Source organism: Triticum urartu, chromosome 4 (genome assembly GCF_003073215.2).
Source record: "Triticum urartu cultivar G1812 chromosome 4, Tu2.1, whole genome shotgun sequence".
Classification (NCBI taxonomy): domain Eukaryota; kingdom Viridiplantae; phylum Streptophyta; class Magnoliopsida; order Poales; family Poaceae; genus Triticum; species Triticum urartu.
This window is the reverse complement of record NC_053025.1, coordinates 170,108,656-170,129,608: the sequence shown is the minus strand read 5'-3', so window position 1 is coordinate 170,129,608 and position 20,953 is coordinate 170,108,656.

The following is a 20,953-nucleotide window of genomic DNA, read 5'->3' as shown; positions in this document are numbered from 1 at the left end:
TAGAAATCTGTATATTTCGAATAATTTTGTAACTCCAAAAACTCTGAAAAATTAGGATGGCCTGGGAAATTTGTATATTAATCTTGCGCAAAAGGAATTGGTATTTTATCACTCTCTGGTTAGAAATGAGAATTGTTTTCGTGAGCACAAAAGTTTCTGTTTATCAGCAAGATCAAACAACTATCACCCAAGAAGATCCTAAAGGCTTTACTTGGCACAAACACTAATTAAAACGCAAAAAACACAATCATAACAGTAGCATAATTGTGCTAACATTCAAGAATAGAAAGCAAAAAGCAAAAATAAATTTTATTCATTGGGTTGCCTCCCAACAAGCGTTATAGTTTTACACCCCTAGCTAGGCATAAAGCAAGGATCTAAGTTTTGTCATCCATAGTTTTGGCAACTTTTGTAAGGGTTTTCTCAAACCTGGGAGGCTCTTTACGCTTCCTTAAATTCTCAAGAAAATAAACCATCTTTAGATCCAAAATATCCAATCGCTTGTTGCAAAGAGTAATCAAGGCGTTCATGCGATTGATACTACCATTGAGATATTTGAGGGGTTCATTATATTTTTGTAATTCAACCATGTGCTTATGCAAATCACCAAGTTTGTCCAATATTTGAACTCCCTCTGGGGTGAAAGAAAATCCCTTCTTTTGAGGTGGAACCCCCAAAATTCCTTCTAAAATTTCATAGGCAACACCGGCATCAAGCTCGATAAAATTCCCTTTAGCGGAAAAATCTAGGAGTTGTCTATGATGCAAAGCCAATCCTATGTCAAAATTATGAAGCAAGATCTTAGCGTCCCCCATTAAATTGCAAATACGATAATATCCCATAAGCCTATACCAAGCATCTTTCAAATTTTCTCCTTGTGTTTGCTTGAAGTAAAGAACTCAAAATCTGGTGACAAAGGAGGGGTAGGCATGCTAGCCATTATGACTAGAAAGCAAGAACATGGATAGATCTGGCAAGAAAACGGCGAACGAAAATAGGGCGAATAAAATGTAATTTTTTTGTGAAATGGGGGAGAGGAAAACGAGAGGCAAATGGAAAAGAATGTAAATTGCGAGGAGATGAGATTTGTGATTAGGAACCTGGTATATGTAGATGATCCTCCCCGGCAACGGCGCCAGAAATTCCTTTTGATAGCGGCTTGAAGCTACGTCGGTATTTCCCCAAAGAGGAAGGGATTATGCAGCATAGCGACGGTAGGTATTTCCCTCAGTGATGAAACCAAGGTTATCGAACCAGTAGGAGAACCAAGAAACAATATGTAAACATCACCTGTACACAAATAACAAATACTTGCAACCCGACGTATAAAAGGTGTTGTCAATCCCTTTTGGGTAACGGCGCGTGAAATTGGCAAACAGACGTGAATAAAGTGTAGTAGATTGATAGATCGAACGCCAAATAAAATAAATTGCAGCAATGTATTTTTGGTCATTTTGGTTTAATTGATGTGGAAATAAAAGCAAAGGCAAATAGACCGCAAAGGCAAATAATATGAGAAATAGACTCGGGGGCGTAGGTTTCACTTGTGGCTTCTCTCGAGAAAAATAGCAAATGATGGGTAAATGAATTACTATTGGGAAATTGATAGAACTTCAAATAATCATGACAATATCCAGGCAATGATCATTATATAGGCATCACGTCCAATATTAGTAGACCAACTCCACACATCGACCGCTATCCAGCATGCACCTAGTGTATTAAGTTCATGGAGAAATGGAGTAATGCAATAAGAACGATGACATGATGTAGACAAGATCTATTTATGTAGAAATAGACCCCATCGTTTTATCCTTAGTAGCAACGATACATACATGTGGGTTCCCCTTCTGTCATTGGGATCAAGCACCGTAAGATCGAACCCACTACAAAGCACCTCCTCCCATTGCAAGATAAATAAATCTAGTTGGCCAAACAAAACCCATATATCGGAGAAGAAATATGAGGCTATAAGCAATCATGCATACAAGAGATCAAAGAAACTAAAATAACTTTCATGGATAAAAAGAGATAGATCTGATCATATACTCAAAGTTCATTGGATCCCAACAAACACACGCAAAAGAGTTACATCATATGCATCTCCAAGAGACCATTGAATTGAGAATCAAACGAGAGAGAGGAAGCCATCTACTCCCTCCGTTCCAAATTACTCGTCGCGGAAATGGATGTATCTAGACCTAAAATACATCTAGATACATCCATTTCTTCGACGAGTAATTCGGAAAGGAGGGAGTAGCTACTAACTACGGACCCAAAGGTCTACAAAGAACAACTATCGCATCATCAGAGAGGCACCAATGGAAGTGGTGAACCCCTCCGTGATGGTGTCTAGATTGGATCTGGTGGTTCTGGACTCTGCGGCGGCTGGAATGGACTTTCGTCGTCTCCCCTAGGGTTTCTGGAATATTGGGGTATTTATAGAGCAAAGAGGCGGTGCGGGAGGCCGCCGAGGTGGGCAGGCGCCTGGGGGCCCAGGCGCGCCCTAGTGGGTTGTGCCCCCCTCGGGGCACCCCCCAGGTGCTTCTCCGGCCCATTGGATGTCTTCTGGTCCATAAAAATTCCACAAAAATTTTCGCTACGTTTCGACTCTATTTGGTATTGATTATTTGTGATGTAAAAAACATGCAAAAAAATAGCAACTGGCACTAGGCACTATGTCAATAGGTTAGTACCAAAAAATGATATAAAATGACTATAAAATGATTATAAAACATCCAAGATTGATAATGTAACAACATGGAATGATCAAAAATTATAGATACGTTGGAGACGTATCAGACACTTGGGCCAAGGAGGCGGTCGAGCCTAGCGAGCAGCGTGTTGGCATCGAGCGGGCCGCGGACAAGGCAAATGGTGTGAACCATGCAAACGGCGTGGCGGGCATCTAGTGCAAGTACTATGCGGCCAGCCTCTGGTGCAAGTACGGTGCAGACGGCCTCTGCTCACTCCTGGCGAGGAATGGGGGTACTAACGGCACGTGTACCACTACAAAAAAGACATCCGTGACATTTCGGGCCGAACGAAAAAAATTCTGTCATGCGTATGACACTTCTATGATGATAATTGTGACAAAACCCGGTATCATCATAGATGTGGTGGGATCCTACTTGTATGACAAATAATCATGACAGGAAATGGGCTTTTCGTCCTGGGCGGGCCGAAGACGCAGGTGCATGACATTATTTGGGCCGTCCATGACGGAAAAAACCGTGGTAGAAGCGAGGGCAGGGAAAATATCGGGGAGTTCTCGGTTACGGTGGGTGGTCGGGGCCGAGCGATGCTATCGGCGTCCTAGGAACGGGGGTACCCGGACTTGCCTACCTGCAGCCCACGGCGTGGCTCCATCGACGGCCCGGTATGGCCCAGCTTCAGCATCAACAACCCAAGACCCTCGCGAGGTGGACGACACCAAGACCTCCCTGGGGCGGCCTCACCAGGCTGGCTCCTCAGGAGCAGAGATATCTATGCAAGACGCACCTCGCGAGGCTCACATGACGTGAGCCATGACGACCAAGTCCAGGCGGGCACCAGCAGGTGAAGTATACCAGTTTCCTCTTTGGTGCTAAGGAGGCAAGCGCAGGTGCAGGGTCCCGAGGAATCAAACAAAGGTTTCCATATCGGTGCAACAAGACCAAGACCGCCAGGACGGCAGGACGGAGGTCATCGCGGAGCACACCGCGGCGTCGCCACCAGAGGCTTTTGCAGGTGAAGACTACTTTTGTCAGGACAACTTGTACTAGTTGTCCCCCTTATAATTTGGCTGTTGTGGGATCCCTTCCCGCCTTGCATTTGGGAAGAGGACCAAGGCCACTATAAATATGACTTAGCCACCACCATAGAGGATGGATCATTAAGATCATCCTCTCGTCCACTAGCTCCTAGAGCTCAAGAACACCTCACCTCCTGAGGCTTTTCTACCACTATACTAGTTCATCCTCAGCCCCTCGAGGCAATCCACCACAAAGTTGGAGTAGGTTATTACACCGCAAGCTGGCCCGAACTAGGATAAACTGATGCATCTCTTGTCCCTTGGGTTCGTCGAGCTAGGCCTAGGAATCCTTCAGCGGGCAGACTGGGGAGGACGAGTTCTTTGCACGCACCCAGTGTTCGAACCTCTCAAGGGTCTGCGGAACCCCGATTCTGACATTTGGCACGCCAGGTAAGAGTGCGTCGGAGCATCTCTTCTGCCGGTCGACTCGTCGCCGCTCCATCGCTTCCATGGCTGACGCTCGTCGAGCCCGTGCTGAGCGGCAGGCCGCCCATGCCGCTCACATCGCCCAGACGGCGCCCGCTGGCGGGCCTCCCTGTCGTTCACCATTGCCTGCCGCCAATGTCACCACCGGCCAGGTGGGGCATGAGCAGCAAGTTTCGTCGCTGCACCCCTCTATGCGCCGTGATGGACGCACGACCACCCCGTTGCTGACTCCGGCTCGTTCATCATCTCATGCTTGTGGCGGGCCGGCGGACGCCTAGGCTGTGCTGCTCATGGCACGTGAGCTCCTGCGCTACCACCCGGTCGACGACTTCTACGAAGACTGGCTGGACCGCATCGCCGAGCTTGTCAGAGCGGCTGGGGGCTCTTCTGCGCCGTCCCCCTTGCTGCCTTGCCCGCCGCCTTCTGCGGGCAACGTAGCCCATGGAGCGCCTCCTCCACCTCCCCATCAAGACGTCACCCTCGGACCAAGGCGCGTGGCCCCACGACGTGACCCACCACCCAGGGCGCCCGCACATGAAGAAGAAACCTACCAGGAGGTCCAGTGGCCACAAGAAAGTGCTCCAGTGCTCCCTGCACCACCACGTCAAGACCACGCGCCGCCTGCGATGGTGGCGCGTGAGCGCCAAGATCAGGCTCCACCTCCACGCCGGCTTCCTGTGACCACTGCGGGCTGCTGAGCCTTCACTCCCGAGCTTTGCAGCGTTGTCTGGCCGAGGAAGTTCAAGCCCGACCTGCCTCCACGCTACGACGGCACCCCCGACCCTGCCGAGTTTCTACAGCTCTATGAGCTGAGCATCGAGGCGGCCAACGGCGACGAGAAGGTCATGGCGAACTGGTTTCCCATGGCCCTCAAGGATGGCGCGCGCTCGTGGCTCCTGAACCTGCCCGCGGGATCGATCTCCTCCTGGGGCGAGATGCGCGAGCGTTTCGTCGCCAACTTCCAGGGCACTCGCGACCGCCTACCTGCCGCGGGTGACCTGCAACACATCAAGCAGCAGCCAGGGGAAACCCTGCATAAGTACATCCAGCGCTTCAACAACATTCGCCTCAAGATCCCCAAGGTGTCAGACGAAGCCTTTATATCAGCATTCTTTGATGGCATCCGCGATGTCAAGATGAAGGAGGATCTCGCCATACATGAGGACCTGTGCACGGCTCTAGAGATGTTCAACATGGCAACCAAGTGTGCGAGAGCTGAGGAAGGACGCCTCTCCCTCCTTGAGCTCCTAGCAGTCGACCCAGAGAACAAGAAGGCCAAGGCCAAGGACATGAAGCACAAGGGGGCGGTCGTGTTCACGGCTAATCCAGAGATGCAACGCGGCTGCGACCACCCAGAGTCATCCAAGGGCAGCCGTCCGTTCTGCGTCTTCCACAATGTACACAGGCAGCCACAACACCAATGACTGTCAGGAGCTCAGGGCCATCCGAGACGGGCGCCTCGGTCGTCGCCCCGAGCACAACGATCGAGGCTACGGCTGTGGAGGAGGTCGAAGTGGAGGACGCTGGAACGACCGCGGCCCTCGCCAGGACTGGCGCGACCAACCTCGTGAGTACCGCTGGCAGGGCTAGCCTCGTGAGGGCGCCTGCAGAGATCAGCCTCGTGAGGACCGTCCTTAGGGCAACACTGGCCTCCCTCCGCTGCCACTACCACCAAGAAGGAATGACGACCACCACCAAGACGAGGGGGCTGGGGGCTTAGAGGAGCCTCGTGCCATCGCCTGCATCCTGGGCGGGGCTCAGGCCCTAGCCTCTCGACACATCTTCAAGTAGTTCGCCCGTGAGGTGAACACGGCCCTCCCCAGGCTCGAGGCCACGCGTCCGCTCAGGTGGTCCAAGTGCACCATCACCTTCAGCTCATCCAACCAGCTCAAGTGTGCGGCAACTGCCAATGCCCTCCCGATGCTTTGCTCGCCAGTCATCAGCAATTTCCTCATCACCAAAACCCTCATTGATGGTGGCGCGGGGCCCAATGTTCTTTCCATCGAGACGTTCGACCGCCTCCAAGTGCCCTATAATCAGCTGCAGCCCACCAAGCCTTTCTCAGGAGTGACCGACGGCTCCACCACCCCGATAGGGCAGATCCGCCTCCCTGTCACCTTCGGGCAGCGTGACAACTACCGCACCGAGCTCATCGACTTCGACGTAGCCCACATCCGCCTTTCGTACAACGCCATCCTTTGGTATCCAGCCCTGGCCAAGTTCATGGTGGTGACCCATCATGGTTACAATGTCGTCAAGATGACAGGGAACTGCGACATCATCATGGTCGACTGCAAGGAGAAGGACGCGGTGTGCTCTCTCGAGTGCGCCTCTAGGCTGCAGCAGTTGAGGACCCAGACAACGAGGCAACCATCTCCCCTCCTGAGGTTGTCCCCAAGAAGAAGAAGCAGCTGCTTCACCAAGAGCCTCAGGAGAGCGGTGTCTCCAGCGGCGCCACCTCAGCACCTGTGCCCACGGACGGGGCGCCTCCCTCTCGTGCATAGGAAGGCATGCCCGGCGCCCTCCCTAGGTTGGGCTCGGGGGCTCTCTTCTGGAGGGCCTCTAACTTAGCCAATGTCACAAGGGAGGCGCTCGGGCACCACATGGAAGCATGCTTCATCGCACGCTTCCCTCATGAGGGCACAAGGCACGAGGTGCCAGGTGCTCAGGAGTTCATGACCAAGGCGATTGAGGAGCTTCAAGAGGCGAGAGCCATGCGCGGCGACCGCCCCCCACTACTTGGCTTGGCTCCTTATCCTGGCGAGTACAACGAGCTGCGCGTCTGCATTAACATTCCAGGGCTCAACAGGGCCGCATCGCAGGAGCGCTTCTGGCCATCGCACGTTGGTCAGTGTGAGGGCCCTCCTCACAGCTACGTTCGCATGCCTTTTGGCCTGCCAAACGTGGCTGTTACCTTCCAGCGTCGCCTGCGGAGCATCATGGCGGCTCAGGAGGCCAGACACCACGTGGTCCTTGTAGAGATGGCGGTGGTTCTTTGCGAGCCTCCTGAGGTTCAGGACCCAGGCGGCTCATGAGGAGTGACTTCTTCGGCGCGCATCTTCAGCTACTCCAGCATCTCTTCAGCAACGGAGCCAGGTGACATTTTCTAGCTTATTCAGTTGGCGGAGCCCATCGGGCTGCATCACCCCCAGATCACATGGGCCTATCCATGCGATGTGTATCCTTTTGCATCTTCTAGACGCTCTGTTGGGGGCGCCCCTTAGGCTGCATCATCCCCAGGCCGCGTGGGTCTGTCCCTGTGGCATGTATCGTTCTTGCATCTATCAGAGCTAGCTTTATCTCCTTCCATGAGATGATTTATGTTATCACCTGCTTGCATGTTGCCCTTCGTAGCTTCCCGCATTGCTGGCCAGCCTCCTGCTCATCCCGTAACGGGGGCTACACATGTTGGCACGACGCTTGTGCTCGAGTTCGTCCTTGCAACACTAACAAATCTGAGAGATCAAGCTCTGGCTCGCGGCCCGCTCCATGCACGTCACCTTACCAGATCCTCAGTGCCTTCATCTTCTTGCGGAAAGATCAGCGATAGGACAACAAACACGATTATGAGTTATATTCTCCTTTCAGACTAACCCGTAGGAATCTCCAGAGCTTAACTACAGGCGGCCCCGCTGGCCTTCCCCTTTTTTACGCGATTCACTTGTGCGTTAAAGTGGTGCTCCTGAGCATCGCGCCATAGGAGCTCCTACTGACTCTCCAGCCCTCACCCCTAGCCTTGACCATGGCATCATGACCTGGCATACTAGTGGCGGCTGAGCCTCGCTCGAGGGTTGGGACCCGGGGATGCAGAGCATTTAGATGAGCGAGGAAAGGGGAGGCCGGCATGAGCCCTGCCTAGTAACACCACTGCTAAAGCGAAAATTAGGTGCCGCGCAAAGGAATCACCTCAGGCTTGCAAAAAGATAAGTCACCCGTGCATATCAGCGTGAATCTCTCCGTCTGATGTTCTCCACTCTCATAAACTCACTCTGGCAACGCTACTTCCCTTTTCGGCCTCCCGGGAGCTGCTTGCACGCTAAAGGGGACCTCTTGAGCATCGCGCCTTAGGAGGTCTTACCGGACCTCAGACCGCTCACCTCCTGGCCTTGACCACGGCATCACGACCTGGCATACTAGCGACGGCTGAAGCCTGCCTGGGGACTGGGACATGCCGGCGTAGAGTGCTAAGCTACCGCACGAACGAAAAGGGGGAACAATGCTGAAGCGGGACTGTCGGTGTCAAAACCGGCAGATCTCGGGTAGGGGGTCCCGAACTGTGCGTCAAGGCGGATGGTAACAGGAGACAAGGGACACGATGTTTTTACCCAGGTTCGGGCCCTCTCGATGGAGGTAAAACCCTACTCCTGCTTGATTAATATTGATGATAGGGGTAGTATAAGAGTAGATCTACCACGAGATCAGAGAGGCTAAACGCTAGAAGCTAGCCTATGGTATGATTGTTGTTGTCCTACGGAGTAAACCCTCCGGTTTATATAGACACCGGAGGGGGCTAGGGTTACACAGAGTCGGTTACAATGGGAGGAGATCTACATATCCGTATTGCCAAGCTTGCCTTCCACGCCAAGGAAAGTCCCATCCGGACACGAGACGAAGTCTTCAATCTTGTATCCTCATAGTCCAACAGTCCGGCCAAAGGTTATAGTCCGGCTGTCCGGACACCCCCTAATCCAGGACTCCCTCAGTAGCCCCCGAACCAGGGTTCAATGAAGATGAGTCCAGCGCGTAGATTGTCTTCGGCATTGCAAGGCAGTTTCTTCTCCAAATTCCGAATACCTGTTAAATAGTGTCTGGCTTCTTGTAACTGCTGCGCTCCTTGGCTTCCACGCCCAATAATGGCCACCTTCCATGTGTCAAGCGAATGTGAAGAGCCAAGGTATTTTTACACTTACCCCCTAGCTATGCAAATGAGCTGCCTATTGAAGAGACGAGGATTCAGATCCAAACCACACCCTCCTCCCTTAGCGAGCATTTCATCGGAGCGCACCCGGAAGCAATCCATTCCATCATGGCCGGTCGACGCAGCTCCTCCTCTCGTTCCTCCAGCCCCAAGCCCGGAGATTGGGAGAGGTGTTCCGTCCCGCACAACCAACTAGTGAATCATCAGACCCAGGGATTTCTCCCCCCAAGCTCTCCGCTTGCTCGCCACCTACAATGGTGGAGAGCAAGCGGAGAGCTTTCCCAATCCCTCCAAAGGAGAGCGGGTATGCCTTGTCCCTTATTTGATAAGAGGACTCGGATTTCCAATTCATCCATTTCTCCGGGGGCTCCTGGAGTTCTACGGCCTCCAATTGCATTGCCTTACCCCTGCATCCATACTACATATCGCGGGCTACGTAGCCCTCTACGAGCTGTTTTTGGGTCGCGAGGCTCATTTTGCACTATGGAAGAAGCTGTTCTGCCTTGTGCCCCGTTCTCAGAGGGGGTCAATATATCAAGTGGGCGGAGCCGAAGTATGGTGCATCGCCGGGACCGGATATCTATCCGGAACCCCGAAGAAGGCGTCCGAAGACTGGCCTTCGAAGTGGTTTTATATAGAAGACGTCCCCCTTCCAGATCCTATTCGGATCGGCCTTCCTGAGTTCGACAATGCTCCTTTGAAGAAGCGCCTGAGCTGGCATCCACGGAGCCCCCAGGAGGAAGATGACTGCGACGTTCTTTACCTGATGAGCCGGATAAAGTTATTGGCTCGATCAGGACTGACCATGATCGAAGTCATGGCGATATGCGTTATGCGGGGGGTGCAACCGCTTCAATATTGAGGCCACCCCATGTGGGATTTCAACGGGGAGGATGACGCCACCCGCTGCGGCCGCAAGGGGCCGGACTCGACCGCTGCTCTAGCAAAAATCTTGTCCGATTTGTACAAGGGAGAAGAGGAGGAATTCCTCCATGTCAATCCACAGGGCGGATTTTCTATGTACAATCCTTCGAGCTGGGTAAGTCAACACTTTTCATGCCCATCCGTTCCATATTCCCACAGTTAAGTATCTTACCTTGCGATTCCAACGCAGGAGCTGCGTAAGGTTGTAAGGGAGATCAACAGCCCGCCTCCACAACCAGAGGATCCGGAGCGGTCCCTCGACCCGGCCTCCCAAGAGGATCCGGACATATCTGTGGAGCTAATTGATAGGGTATTTTACCAATTAAGCAACGATAATGCCTTGGTAGCCATTACGGCCGATTACCCTGGGCTGCTCCCAGCTTCACAGGTAACTGAGACCGAAGTCCCGACATTTTGAAAAGGATTCGTCCTTGTGCACTTTGCTTACCGTATACCAACGGTGTTTTGCAGGGGAGGCCCTTGGGACGTCATGCCGAGCCCGCGGCGACTAGCCAACAAGGGGCTGCGAGGCCGGGCAGGCTGAAAAGAAATGCAGTCCAGACTAAGACAGCGGCGCAGCGGTATGGCGCGCTGCCTTACTCCATGATATCATTCTTTAAGGGCATATTAACGCCCGTGCTTTCTTAGGAAGAAGAATGTTCGCCGGACTATATCCGGAGAGGTCGCCAATCACGCCTCCACCAGTCAGGCTCCAAGGCCGGACCCGGAAGCGAAAGCGAATACGAGGCGCGCGCCGGATGCTCCTCCGACAGAGGATGCAGACAGACTGTCCGCCACAAATTCCGAGGTGGAGAGCGCCATGAACCACAGGCGTTGCCGAGCCGTTCTCCGTGACGCTTGTTTGTCCCAAGAAGCATTTGATGCCTCCAACTCGGGAGACGCATACCTCTGTGCTGCTCAAAATGGTCTAGCCAGAGCCACGGATCAGTATGTAAAGGACATACGGGTGAGAAAATTTGATGATTATATATATCAGTAGCCCCTGAGACTTGAAACAGTTAGAATAACTGATTTAAGGATCATTTGTTATGCAGGTTCTTACAGAAAAGAATACCCAACTGTCCTATGAGCTTGAAGAGTGCAAAGCCCAACTTCAGGCCGCACTAGCCGCAGAAGAGAACTCCAAGAAGACCCCCGCTGGTAACACATATTTAAAATGATAGATACCATATAAAGTGCAGCATATGTGCAAATCTGACAATGAAGTTGTAGATGACGCCGGAGGAAATCCGGATGAGCAACATCTCCTACGCCGGCTAAAGGCTGGCGAGAGTGTGCTTATGAGGGTTAGGCAGGAGAAGAATAACCTCCAGGATGCCAACACCCAGCTGGGCGTGGAACTAAAGGATGTTCGTGCCCAACTGTCAGACTCCGTGAAGGAGAATCAGCGGCTTCGACGCGGCATTTTCAGTAAGTTCTTGAACGAACTTTTAAGAAGAGTTCGGCGAAGAAGTTGACTAACAGAGCTACGTCTGTAGGTATGCTAACAGGTCGTCCCGCGGAAGAAATGCCCGGGTCTGTGGGTGATCTTCTGGCCGAGCTTTTACAGCTGCACGAGCAAGTTCGGCAGGCGATGCAAGGCATTGCCCAGGCCTTGTGGCCATCTGTCTCCGTGCCCGAAGGCCATGGAGAGCTTGCAGAGAAGCTGAAGGGAGCACGGCGGCGCTTCCGATTGTGGAAGATATCAGCCTGCCATCAAGGAGCCAGGGAATCCTGGGCCATGGTGAAGATGCGGTATACCAAGGCTGACCCAAACCACATGGCCGAGGTCAGACCCGTGGGGCCCGATGGGAAAGAGATCCTTGTTAGCCTAGTGTACGTGCAAGTAGAATTGGCCGCAAAGTATTCCCAACAGGATTGTAGACTAGACAGCCTGTTGGATGGTATAGAAGAGGAATTTAGCCAGTCCAGTTGACTATGTAATTAAAATGACATGTATAATGCCTTCTAGTCGGATTGTAGATCATTTGTCATGGCGGACCTTTTCGCTTCAACCTCAGGACCCGATAGTCTGGAGTGTATCCGAATACCCTCTCGGTTATATAAGAACCGGGGCATGCTTGGAAACCAGGCTTAGGGGTCATTAGTGCTTGAATAGACAAGTGCCCAACTAGTTATGTTATATTACATGGTTAGTAAGAAACATCTTCCAAGGAGAATAGTTCCGTTAGGGGTTCCTTTCCCTGGGTATGCATGCCCTAAAGTGCATGTCCGGACTACGAAAAGAATCGCAGCAAAAAACATCTAGGGGCATATATAGAAAATAGGTTAAAAAATCGTCTTTTGTTCACCGACCGAATATTCCCTTAAGAACGCTAGCTTTCGGCTTCACCCAGTATGAGGTACACATTCGGCTGACCCGGCAGTAACAATCGCAGAGGTGCTCCCCTTATGCCCTAGCCGAATTAACGAGAACATAGGGCATAAATACAAGAGCCAAGCAACCCAGCTTGGCCAAAACTTAAGTAATATCGATGCATATAATGGTGAATAAAAGGTACATGCGGAAGGATGACACATGTGCTGGGCATGAAGCCCGTATAAATAAATAAGCTTCTGTGAAAGAAGCCCCCAGGTATAATGAGCGCGGATAGCACGCCAGTTGTGTGCAAACAAGGCACAAATTGGCCCTTAAAGGTTGTGAGAGAAAATAAGGGGAGGAGGAGAGAAATAGAAGACATATAGTGTATAAAAATGGACAGAGGAAGGAGACGAACACTGAGTCCGGCGCTAGGCGTAGAATCTTCGGAGTCTGGCTGCGTTCCATGGGTTCGGCTCGAGTCGGTTATCTGATGCATCCCGCAGACGGTACGCCCCACCAGTCAGAACTTGGTAAATAATGAAGGGACCCTCCCATTTGGGCTTGAGTTTGTCCTTTTTCTTCTCCGATAGGCGTAGAACTAATTCGCCAACATTATAAATTTTGGCCCGTATTTCTCTGCTTTGGTATCTTCGAGCCTGCTGTTGATAGAATGCGGAACGGTCTTTTCCCACGTCACGCTCCTCCTCCACGGCGTCCAGACTGTCCTGCCGATCGAGCTCGGCTTCTCTTTCTTCGTACATGCGCACTCGAGGTGAGTCATGAATTATGTTGCAGGGCAGAACCGCCTCTGCGCCGTATACCATAAAGAATGGTGTGTATCCGGTAGTGCGATTCGGCGTGGTCCGCAGCCCCCAGAGTACGGAGTCGAGCTCCTCTACCCAGTGCATGTTAGATTCCTTTAGGGACCGCACTAATCTGGGTTTGATGCCGCTCATGATAAGACCATTTGCTTGTTCGACTTGACCGTTGGTTTGTGGGTGATAAACGGAAGCATAATCGAGCTTGATGCCCATGTTTTTGCACCAGAGTTTTACCTCGTTGGCCGTGAATTCCGTGCCGTTATCAGTGATGATGCTATGGGGGACGCCATAACGGTGTACGACCCCGGATATGAAGTCTATCATCGGTCCGGATTCAGCCGTCCTAACAGGCTTGTCTTCTATCCATTTGATGAATTTATCCACCATGACCAGCAAGTATTTTTCTTGTGGGTTCCTCCTTTAAGGGGTCGAACCATGTCAAGCCCCCAGACCGCTAAGGGCCAGGTAATGGGGATTGTGTGGAGGACGGTGGGCGGCATATGGCTTTGATTTGCAAAAAGCTGGCAACCCACGTAGCATTGGACCAGGTCTAGTGTGTCTGCCCGGGCCGTAGGCCAGTAAAAACCTGTACGGAAGGCCTTGCTTACAAGGGCCGGGGCTGCGGCGTGGTGGCCGCCGAGTCCAGCATGAATTTCTACCAGAAGCTTCCACCCTTCCTCTTCGGAGATGCACCTTTGAAGGACTCCGGTGGTACTTTTCTTATAAAGCTCTCCCTCATGGACCCTGTAGGCTTTAGATCGCCGCACTATGCAGCGTGCCTCGTTTTGGTCCTCAGGGAGTTCCTGCCTAGTTAAGTAGTCCAGGAATGGTTCTGTCCACGGGGCGATGACGGCCATTATAACGTGGGCTGAGGATGTTATTTCGGTGGCAGAGCCTCCGATTATGTCAGAGTTTTCGGTATCGGGCATTGCGGTTGGGTCCAGTTTGTTGTTACCAGTGTCCCCTTCCCATACCACGGATGGTTGAAAAGCCTGTCCAAAAAGATGTTAGGGGGGGACCGCATTGTGTTTTGCGCCGATGCGTGTGAGGACGTCAGCCGCCTGATTGTTTTCGCGGGCTATACGGTGAAATTCGAGCCCCTCGAACCGAGCTGACATTTTTAGGACGGCGTTGCGATAAGCCGCCATTTTCAGATCCTTGGCATCAAAGTCTCCATTTATTTGGGATATTGCGAGGTTCGAATCCCTCTGCACCTCTAGGCGTTGAATGCCCATGGATACTGCCATCCGGAGACCATGTAGAAGGGCCTCGTATTCGGCTGCGTTGTTGGAGTTTGTATACATTATCTGGAGTACGTATTGGACTGTATCTCCGGTTGGGGACGTCAGAACGACGCCAGCCCCCAGACCAGCCAGCATTTTGGAGCCGTCGAAGTGCATGATCCAGTTGGAATATGCGTCGTACTCTTTAGGGAGTTCGGCTTCCGTCCATTCGGCGACAAAGTCGGACAATACTTGCGACTTAATGGCTCGCCACGGCTTGTAAGTTATGTCGAATGGGAGGAGCTCGATGGCCCATTTGGCAATCTGGCCCGTGGCGTCGCGGTTGTTTATAATATCATTAAGTGGCACTTCCGAGGCTACTGTTATTGAACACTCTTGAAAGTAGTGTCGCAGCTTCCGGGATGCCATGAATACCGCGTATGCTATCTTTTGATAATGCGGGTACCGTCACTTGCATGGAGTAAGGACAGTGGATACATAGTAGACCGGCTTTTGAAGGGGGAATTTATGTCCGTTCGTTTCTCGTTCGGTGACGAGCACTGTGCTCACAACTTGATGAGTAGCCGCAATGTATAACAACATTGGTTCGCCAATGTTTGGCGCGGCCAGGAATGGATTCGTTGCTAATATGGCTTTTATTTCTTCCAATCCAGCTATGGCGGCATCCGTCCACTCAAAGTGTTTGGTGCGCCGAAGGAGGCAATAAAGGGGTAATGCCTTTTCTCCCAGGAGGGAGATAAAGCGGCTTAGAGCCGCCACGCATCCAGTTAATTTCTGGATTTTTTTGAGGTCCGTTGGGATATCCAATTGTGACAGAGCTCGGATCTTGGCCGGATTTGCTTCAATTCCTCTGCCGAATACAATGAAGCCCAAGAGCTTTCCGGCTGGCACACCGAAAACGCATTTTTCTGGGTTGAGCTTGATGTCATATGTTCGGAGGTTATCGAATGTGAGCCTCAAGTTGTCTACTAGAGATTCGACATGTTTGGTTTTGATGACCACGTCATCTATGTATGCCTCCATTGTTTTGCCGATCTGGTTTGCCAGACATGTCTGAATCATGCGCTGATATGTTGCGCCGGTGTTTTTGAGCCCAAAGGGCATTGTGTTGAAGCAGAAGGGGTCGTATGGTGTGATGAATGCCGTTGCGGCTTGGTCCGGCTCCGCCATCTTAATTTGGTGGTAGCCGGAGTATGCGTCGGGGAAACACAATGAATCGTGTCCTGCGGTAGCGTCGATAATTTGATCGATGCGGGGGAGGGGGAAGGGATCCCTTGGGCAAGCCTTGTTGAGGTCCTTAAAATCGACGCACAGACGCCAGGATTTGTCCTTCTTTGGTACCATCACCAGGTTTGCTAGCCAGTCCGGATGTTTTATTTCTCTAATGAATCCGGCCTCCAATAGCTTGGCTAGTTCCTCTCCCATGGCTTGTCTCTTAGATTCAGAGAAACACTAAAGAGCCTGCTTGACCGGCTTGAATCCCTTTAGAATATTGAGGCTGTGCTCGGCCAGCCTGCGTGGGATTCCTGGCATGTCTGAAGGGTGCCAGGAAAAATGTCCCAGTTCTCGTGTAGGAACTCCCGTAGTACCGCGTCTACGTCAGGGTTTAATTGTGCCCCGATGGAAGCTGTTTTTGTAGGGTCCATTGGATGGACATGGAATTTGACTATTTCATCCGCCGATTTAAAGGAGGTGGACTTGGATCTCTTATCGAGTATCACATCGTCCCTGTTCACCCTGGAGTGCAGCGCAGTCAGTTCCTCAGCCGCTAGGGCTTTGGATAATGCCTGGAGGGCCAGTGCGGCTGTCTTGTTTTCGGCACGGAGTGCTGTGTCCAGATCACTAGCAAGAGTGATAATTCCGTTGGGCCCGGGCATTTTGAGCTTCATGTACCCGTAATGGGGTATGGCTTGGAAGATTGTGAACGCCTCCCGCCCTAACAGGGCGTGGTAACCGCTACTGAACGGGGCCACTTGGAACGTAATCTCTTCGGACCTATAATTCTCCGGCGTGCCGAACACCACATCTAGTGTGATTTTTCCTGTACAACGCACTTCCTAACTGGGGATTATTCCTCTAAAGGTTGTGCTGCTTCGCTCGATGCGGTTCCAGTCTATTTCCATTTTTTGAAGGGTTTCCTCATAGATGAGGTTTAATCCGCTACCGCCATCCATGAGTACCTTGGTGAGTCGAAAGCCGTCCACAATTGGACTGAGGACCAATGCAGCTGGTGCTCGGGCTATTCGGAATTTAGGTTCGTCACTGGCATTGAAAGTAATAGCCGTGTCACTCCATGGGTTTATTGTCGCCACGTGGTAGATTTAGGCAAGGCTGCGGAGTGTTCGCTTTCGCCTATTATTTGATGGGAAGGTCTCGAAGACCGTTAATACCGTACTGGTATTTCTGGGATGGTGCTCTGTGGCTTCTGGAATTAGGAGATCCTCGCCACTTTTGGCTACCTGCCGGAGTATCCAACATGCTCTAAGGCTATGTGTTGGTATGGCGCCCTCTGTACTGTGAATTTTACAGGGTCCATTGAGCCATCCCTCCAGTACGGTTCCATGCCCTATAGAGGGTTTTTTTGCATTTTGGTAGTTGACCCAGGTGTCTTTTGATAGTGCACCCTTTTATTTCGGACTGGGTTCGTATTTAGGGCCGGATTATCCCAAAAGTTTGTTCCGGTTTTTCAGGCACTTTCCATCGCACAGTACTTTCGTACTATGGACGCCAAGTCAGCGAGGTGTGATATCTCACGGCGATTTATGGCGTTAAGGATTCCCTTGTCCGTGCAATTATTGCAAAAAAATAAGATTGCGTCTTCCTCGCGACAGTCCTTAACCTTGTTCATCGCAAGGAGGAATCTGGCCCAATAGTGATGTATTGTTTCCTGGGGCTCTTGCCTGATGTGGGAAAGATCGCTTATGTTTGGGTGGGGGTGGAATTGAATCCGAACCCTTACCCGATCTGGGATCCAGGGGCCGAGGAATTTCCAATTTTGGAAATTCTGGTTCCGGGGTGTTGCCTGATAATCCTGGCCCGCCGCCTGACTCTAAGTTCAGGGATTGGATGCTGTCCTCCCGCGAACGGGTATCCGGCTTGGAGAGCTCAGGAATCCGGACATACTTGGTCCTCAATATGGAGGAGAGGTCGCCGCATTGTTCCTCGACCACTGCAATATGATGGGTGACCGGCAGAGAGTTAATCTCCCTTTGATCGGGTTTAAGCCCAATCCGATCATAGTCCATAGCGACTCCCAGGGCGGCGATGCGATCCAATAGCTCGTTTAGGGAGGCGAGCTCCATTGGATCCATCTGTTCGGCGAGTGCTGATTTGACGTGGAGGCTGTTTTCGATGACCCGAGAAGTCATCGTCGGCGCGGTGGCCGAACAGGCGGTCATGATGAAACCGCCTAGCCGGAGAGTTTGGCTGACAGCCAAAGCTCCCCCAACAGTAGTACCGTCTTTAAAGACGAGACGAGACATCCTTCCTTCTAGCAACGGCACAGTGGAACTCTCAATGAAAGCACCAATGTCGGTGTCAAAACCGGCGGATCTCGGGTACGGGGTCCCGAACTATGCGTCAAGGCGGATGGTAACAGGAGACAAGGGACACGATGTTTTTACCCAGGTTCGGGCCCTCTCGATGGAGGTAAAACCCTACTCCTGCTTGATTAATATTGATGATAGGGGTAGTATAAGAGTAGATCTACCACGAGATCAGAGAGGCTAAACCATTGAAGCTAGCCTATGGTATGATTGTTGTTGTCATACGGACTAAACCCTCTGGTTTATATAGACACCGGAGGGGGATAGGGTTACACAGAGTCAGTTACAATGGGAGGAGATCTACATATCTGTATTGCCAAGCTTGCCTTCCACGCCAAGGAAAGTCCCATCCGGACACGAGACGAAGTCTTCAATCTTGTATCTTCATAGTCCAACAGTCCGGCCAAAGGTTATAGTCCGGCTGTCCGGACACCCCCTAATCCAGGACTCCCTCAGGGACACGCAGCTGCAACCTTATACTAGGAATAATAAACTTCAAAGCAAAAACATTGCAAGATTTTTTACATGCCCCCGCGGGGTTTGTCTCGATTCCTCACAGGGAACAAAAGAAGAAAAACTTCAAGGAGCCCTAGCTATGGGAAGCATTGTCGACGCCATCATAAACAGTGGGCCATGCGAGGCTGGTGCCAGCCCCATCCAGATCATCATCGACGCCAAGAAGATGCCGCTGCCGCGCTCCGAGCACGGCGAGAGCTCGGAGGCACGTGGCTATCGTCGCTCGACTCCGGAGACTCGCTAAGCCTGGGAGAGTCGCTGGACTCCCAGGAGTCGTCACTGCTCCTGGAGGAGATGTCGGCAGGACCAGAAGCAGGCTCAGCGCCTGCTGCCGCACCATGCTAGCGGCTTCGCCCGGGCAGCACTCTAGGCGGCGGCCTTCCTCTCCGAAGACCCTGAAGAACAGCGTGGAGGCACCATCGTACTCGAAGTGGATGGCAAGGGCCCTGTCTGCGCGGCAGGCACGGGCAACCTCGCCCATCCTCGAGTCATGAAGATGACGCTCAGAGGGACGGCCTCAACCTCTACCCCCGTGGCTAGGCTGCAGCACCCGGCGTGCTGCAGCCACAACTCAAGCGGCCCCCTCGGTGGCATCTCCTCAGTGAAGAACCGCGGGAGTCGGATCCAAGTGTGCGGCGGCATTGCCGCCCATATAATGAACTCACGTGAGGATCCCTCGGCATGGGTTCGCGGGCTGGCCGGCCACGCAGCCTCAGCCTGGCCACCATGGCCGTGGCCCGCACGGCGCTGGGCGCTGCTGCCCTCCCCGGGGCTCTGCGCACAGGCGTACAGAGGGAGCGGGAAGCCAGGCGGTGGACGCTCGTACCATGGTCGCCTCACCTCCTGTCTCTCCCCAACGTCGCGAGAGTGGCTGAACCTTTTCTTTGGTGGAAGTGGTCCAGGCTCCTCCCGAGGGGCCTTTCCCTTTTCTGCAGCAGAGAACCTCCTGATCGGCGCCATGGGAGCTACAGCAAGACGGAGAGACAAGAAAGAAGAAGAAGAAGCAGACCGCGAGAAGATGGAGATGAGCAAAGGGGGGCTCCGCCCCTCTATTTATTTATTGCTAGAGGAAGGCCAACCGCCGGCCTCCATGATCCCGCGCAATGATGGTTTTCTCTACATGCAGTGAAGTCTCGTCAAGTCAAACAGTCACCGAAGTAGCATGGGGAAGTGCAGGCGCCCACGTCCCATCAGTCGCCACGCGTCGACCAAGGCCGCGGGTGGTTAGGGCCTGCGGCGCTCCGCACTTGCCCTTTGGCTTCGCCTCGAAGCCAAGCTCGAGCGCACCTTGGGCCTGGGGCTATTGTCGGCATCCTGGGAACAAGGGTACCCAGACTTGCGTGCCGGCGACCCACGACGTGGCTCCATCGATGGCCCGGTACGGCCCAGCTTCAGCATCAACAACCCAAGACCCTCGCGAGGCGGACAACACCAAGACCTCCCTGGGGGACGGCCTCACCAGGCTGGCTCCTGAGGAGCGGAGATATCTATGCAAGACGCACCACGTGAGGCTCACATGACGTGAGCCATGACGACCAAGGCCAGGAGGGTGCCAGCGGGCGCAGTGTACCAGTTTCCTCTTTGGTGCTAAGGAGGCAAGCGCAGGCGCAGGGTCCCAAGGAATCAAGCAAAGGTTTCCATATTGGTGCAACAAGACCAAGACCGCTAGGATGGCAGGATGGAGGTCATCACGGATCCCACCGTGGCGTCACCACTAGAGGCTTTTCCAGGCGAAGACTACTTTTGTCAGGATAACTTGTACTAGTTGTCCCCCTTCTAATTTGGCTGTTGTGGGATCCCTTCCCGCTTGCATTTGGGAGGAGGACCAAGGCCACTATAAATAGGACTTAGCCAGCACCATAGAGGATGGATCATTCAGATTATCCTCTAACCCACCAGCTCATCAAGCTCAAGAACACCTCACCTCCCGAGGCTGTTCTACCACTGTACTAGTTCATCCTCAGCCCGTCGAGGCAATCCACCACAAAGCTGGAGTAGGGTATTACACCGCAAGGTGGCCCGAACCAGGATAAACTGTTGCATCTCTTGTCCCTTGGGTTCGTCGAGCTAGGCCTAGGAATCATTCAGCAGGCAGATTAGGGAGGACGAGTTCTTCGCACGAACCCAAGTGTTCGAACCTCTCAAGGGTCTGCGGAACCCCGAATCCGACAAATGCACAGAGGGATTGCACGTTTCTCTCGTACACATACACGTGTGGGTGTGAGGCGTTAGGCTCTAACTGAACCCGAGCGAGGCGTTCGCCTACTGAACCCGAGCGATTGTCCTGGCTACGCGTTACTAAACCCGAGCGATCGATCAATCCTTGGCTGTTAACCGAACCCGATCAAGCGATTCCTTTGCTATTGCTGCTAACTGAAGCTGATCGAACCTGCTGCCTCTTGATGAACAATGAGCATTGTTGGGGGTTGGATGAATAGTTCCC